The sequence below is a fragment of the Triticum dicoccoides genome, chromosome 1A (assembly GCF_002162155.2).
Source record: "Triticum dicoccoides isolate Atlit2015 ecotype Zavitan chromosome 1A, WEW_v2.0, whole genome shotgun sequence".
Classification (NCBI taxonomy): Eukaryota; Viridiplantae; Streptophyta; class Magnoliopsida; order Poales; family Poaceae; genus Triticum; species Triticum dicoccoides.
The window spans coordinates 344,918,978-344,924,450 of record NC_041380.1 but is presented as its reverse complement, the minus strand read 5'-3'; positions in this window follow the sequence as shown (position 1 = coordinate 344,924,450).

Genomic DNA, 5,473 nt, shown 5'->3' with positions numbered 1-5,473 from the left:
CTTTTATATGCTCAAGGGGTCACCGATAGGTGGCAACGTAGACAAGGGTAAAAATGGAAAGGTGTTTCGGTTGGTACAGCTACCTGCTACAGTGTATCATACCTAACCCTGACGGCAGGGGACCAGGGCATTAAATGCCCGTCTGCATCGCCTAAATAGTGCAAAAGGGACCGTCAGGGACACCACCGCTCGCCACGATGGCAATCTTGTCAGCACCGCTTTCCACCGCGCACCGCTGGCTGCACAGCCTCCCGCCACGTACGCCTGGAAGGGTCCCAGAGTGACACGTTGGTGGATGTGCTGGAGCGCGGGCACAGAGTGGTGGCTTGTTGCGGCAAGCGCCTTGCCGCGGTCGTTGTCTTGTCGCGTCCGGGAGCTTGTCGCTCACCGGGCCTTGCCGGGACACATGGTGCGTCGCGTCAAGTTCCTTGAGATGCCTTGGTTGGCCTTCCCGGCAAGCTCCTCTTGCCGGGGTCTTGTCTCCTTGGCTTGGATACTTTGTCCTTGAATGGCTCCAAAGGAGCCATGGAGGACCTTGGCGGTCACCCGGCAAGCCTTGCCGCGGGATGCTGCGACTGCCCGTGCACAAGTTCGGGATACTAGGGTACCCCTAATCTAGTACACCGACAGGAGCCCCCGGGCCTGGGCCATACACGGCGCCGAGCACTATTGGGGCAGGCCCAAAACAGGGCACGGGCACGCGCGGCCTGGGTTACGTTGTATCTCTCCCCGTATCCACCACGCCCTCCCCGAACGGCATGCGTTGAATGCGGCGTCGTGGGAGAGATCGTGGGTGGTTTCTTTATTCGGAAAGGCGGAACGTCCGCCCCCTCCCTCTTTATAAGCATGGGAAACAGGGGTAGTTTACCCATTCGCCGGTTGCTACTCCAATCTCGGAAACCTCCGCCGCTCCCTCGTCTTCACAAAGCTGAAAGAGAGCGGCGCCCCGCAACCCATCGCCACCAGCACCACCAACGCCGTCGACCTCCTCCACCACTTCCGCCATGGCTCCGAGAGCCGACAAAGGGAAGGTTGTGAAGTCGACCGAGGCGCAGCGGCTTGCGGCGCTGCGAAAGGAGCGGGCAATCTTCCCTCCCAAGCTCGCCGCGAGGGAGCTGAGGGAGAATTACTACCTCTTATGGTCGACGGAGACGCGAGCGCATCCGCGCAGGAAGGTACTTCCAGCCACCGCTTGGAAAATGGCTCCAAATGGATATCCTTTCTTTGCCTTGTTCTTCTACTGCGGGCTCTGCCCGTCTTTCTCTGAGTTTTTCTGCGATATAATGAACACCTACGGGTTCCGCCTCCTTGACTTCACCCCCAATGCTGTTCTGACCATGGCAGTTTTCGCGCATCTCTGCGAAAACTTTGTCGGAGTCTATCCCAATGTAGCCCTTTTTCGCCACTTCTTTATGCCCCAAGTAGAGAGAGGAGAGCCTTTATCCGGCGGAATCGCCTGGATCTCGAGGTCCGGCAAGAAGGACACTTATCTGGAGGGAGAGTTTCCCGGCAAGTGGGAGGAATGGAGAGCAGACTGGTGCTGGATTGTCGAGGAGAACCCGCAGCCGTTTACCGCCCGGCGCCAAGCCCCAGTAGCACGCGGCAGCGATTGGAGTGACGTGGCCCCGGAAGACGATAGGCTGAAGATTGCTGTCACCCGGATCCAACGCCTCAGGCTTGCCGGGCTCACTGTAGGCGTTGTTGGCGCAGATTTTCTTCGCCGCCTCATCGCCCCCCTGCAGGAACGGAGGAGACCCGCCTGGGAATTCAAGAATGAGGCGGATATCATGAGGCTGCGTTCGGGCCTCAACTTCAACTTCACTGTTCTGGAGCTTAACGCGATGCTCCAGGAGCTGTTCAAGTACGACCCTCAACATCCCGAAGTGTTCAGGTTACCGAAGGATGTCGTTCCGCTGTGCAACAACTCCGCGCTCGACCGCATCCGTGCAATGATGCCGCTGTGCGATTCGCATGGAATTGTCCCAACTTGGCAAGAGCCTGCAGACGACATCGTGCAGGAGTTCTTTGACGGCTTGGTAGAGGTGCCGGTCCGCTCTGATGAAAAGAATAGCCTCACCCGCGACACCACCGATGCGGAGATGACACGCATCGCCACTAGGCTGGAAGAGGCGGCGGCAACCGCAACCGCGGGCAAATTTGGATTCACCGTGGAGGAGGCAGAGGCAGCAGAGGCGGCAAGCCGTGCCGAGCGAGAGGAGCTCGTCGGCAAGAAAGAGCTTGCCGGGCATGACGTCGAGTCGAGCGAGTTCGCCGAGGATACGAGCGGCTCGCTGGAGATCAACTCCTCTTCCTCCCTCATCTTCAGGCAGCTCGCCGCAAGCAGAGCCTCCATCCCCACCAAGAAGGCGTCTCCGCAAGGCCGGGCACGTAGCGGGGCGGCAGGCGAGTCAACAGTCGCCGCGCCGCGCGACACGCTCCACCGCGGCAAGCACTATTGCCGCAGGAGCACCTCACGCTGCTGCGGCAACTGGAGCGGGGTCCACCCGGACCACCGCTTCTGCTCCTGCCGCTTCTCACGCCGTGGCGGCAGCCGGAGCAGGGTCGTCTCAGATCACCGCCACTGTTCCTGCCAAGCGGCCAAGGGAAACTACTCCTCCACCTCCTCACGCCGGACGTGAGCCGGACTTCGACTTCTCCGCGTTCAGCTCCGACGAGGAAGAAGAAGAGTAAGATTCTCTGCAGAGCCCGCAGTAGAAGAACAAGGCGAAGAAAGGATATCCATTTGGAGCCATTTTCCAAGCGGTGGCTGGAAGTACCTTCGTGCGCGGATGCGCTCGCGTCTCCGTCGACCAGAAGAGGTAGTAATTCTCCCTCAGCTCCCTCGCGGCGAGCTTGGGGGGAAGATTGCCCGCTCCTTTCGCAGCGCCGCAAGCCGCTGCGCCTCAGTCGACTTCACAACCTTCCCTTTGTCGGCTCTCGGAGCCATGGCGGAAGTGGTGGAGGAGGTCGACGGCGTTGGTGGTGCTGGTGGTGATGGGGGGCGGGGCGCTGCTCTCTTTCAGCTTTGGGAAGACGAGGGAGCGGCAGATGTTTCCGAGATTGGAGTAGCAACCGGCGAATGGGTGAACTACCCCTGTTTCCCATGCTTATAAAGAGGGAGGGCCGGACGTTCTGCCTTTCCGAATAAAGAAACCACCCACGATCTCTCCCACGATGCCGCATTCAACGCGTGCCATTCGGGGAGGGCGCGGTGGATACGGGGAGAGATACGGCGTAACCCAGGCCGCGCGTGCCCGTGCCCTGTTTTGGGCCTGCCCCAACAGTGCTCGGCGCCGTGTATGGCCCAGGCCCGGGGGCTCCTGTCGGTGTACTAGAGTAGGGGTACCCTAGTATCCCGAACTTGTGCACGGGCAGTCGCAGCATCCCGCGGCAAGGCTTGCCGGGTGACCGCCAAGGTCCTCCGTGGTTCCTTTGGAGCCATTCAAGGACAAAGTATCCAAGCCAAGGAGACAAGACCCCGGCGTGTCATGCCAGTCCGAGGGATTTTTCTCACAAGAGCATGATCACAGCATGTTGGTTATATTTTTGCATTATTAATAATTGGGTAATTATCATGATATTGTTTTTCATTATGTTTATGTCTGTTATGAGCTTGCATGTACATTCAATGTACTGACCTGGCGTGTCATGCCAGATTTCAGGAAAGTCTTGTTGGAAAGGAGCGCTGTCCGAGTCTAGATCGTGTCCACATCGGTGTCCATGTGCTATGGAGGTCCGCTACAATGTTGTTCCACTGCCGTGTAGTTTTTACGATCGAGGCCCTTATGTTCACTAAATAATGTACATATTGTTCAGCTGCACCATGTGTGCCGCTTGGCCTCGCTACCTGTTGTAAAATAAACTTTGATACGCTAGCATCAATAAAGCGGTTGTTTTCTATACCAAGATGTTGTGTGTTGCTAGAAGACATGGTCTCTGGGCTGGCAATGCATGGTAAACGGGTTGCTCTGAGCCGGGGTGCCACAAGAAATCTCCAACAATTTGCAACCTCCGAACAGCTGACCGGCTCTCGCCGCATCATAACTGTCTGTTTTCGGCTTTCTCTACTGAGGTGCTCCTTTGGATAAACCAAGGCACAATCGCAGTAGTTCTCCCTTTACTACCTTAGTCGATATAGCAGAATGTAAGGTAGCAAGCACAAGAGCCAGGCAACCCAACTATTGACTAAAGACATGATTCAGAGCCAATGCATATAATGCTAAATTTGGGGTGCCGAACTATACTTATAAAAAGTGTTCGGACTTTTGTTTCCGTAGTGTGGGGTGCTATGAAGCCCCTAGCAAATTGAAATGCACCGAGTGTACATGTGTTACCTGATAGAATTACCAGAAAAGAAAAGATAGAAATAAAGAAAAAGAAGAACCAATGGTAAGCCAGAGCCGTGAAAATTTGGGCCGCAAATTGTTTCTATTATAATTTCATTGGTGTGTTAAAGAGCATTTGTACAGGTAGTGCAATAAGCACAAAGGCTATTTACTATGCCTTCACCAAGAGAGAGCTGCGTATGGGTCCTGAAGATAGGTAAAGGGATCGTTAAAGAGACCACCTAAGAGTTTTCCAGTACGTCCACGCTTCTTGTTTTTATCCTTGGAAAAGAGTCGATGGTCAAGCCGCCAGAAATGGCCTTTAAAAAAATGAAAAATAAAAGATAAAATGGGAATAGTGAAAGTATGAGTGTCCGGGGCGGTCTAGCCGAAGTGAGGATCATAAACTAGCTATGCCTCCGTCGATGCCCATGGAATTTTGAGTGCGTAGTTATGTATGCATGGTGCGAATGCCACTACTTGACCAGGACTGAGATGGAGGCCGAATTGCTAGTCTAGCTCCTGACAAGCCGAGTTGTCCTGCTGCAGGGTACTTCGGACCCTCTTGACGGTGTCCGAGGGCTCGGCAGCCGAGTTAAGGTTCTGCTTGAGAAGGCCGCTCTGTACTTCTGCTGCTAAGGCAGCTGTGTGCTCTTCGATACGGAGGGAGTGTTCCGTATTTCCATTGACTGTTATGACGCCACGTGGACCGGGCATCTTGATCTTGAGATAAGACAGCACTATGTTGAATCGGGCGAATGTGGTCCGTCCGAGCAATGCGTGATAGCCATTACGAAAGGGGACTATGTCGAAGATTAACTCCTCGCTTCGGAAATTGTCTGTAGATCCGAAGACAACCTCAAGTGTGATTGAGCCCGTACAGTGGGCCTCTACACCCGATATGACTCCTTTGAAGGTAGTCTTTGTGGGTTTGATCCATGATGGATGAATGCCCATTTTGCGCACTATATCCTGATAGAGCAAGTTGAGGCTGCTGCCACCGCCCATCAGGACTCACGTTAGGTGGAACCCATCAATTATTGGGTCCAGGACCAGTGCGGCTGAACCGCCATGACGAATACTGGTCGGATGATCCCGGCGATCAAAAGTGATCGGGCATGACGACCATGGATTAAATTTTGGGGCGA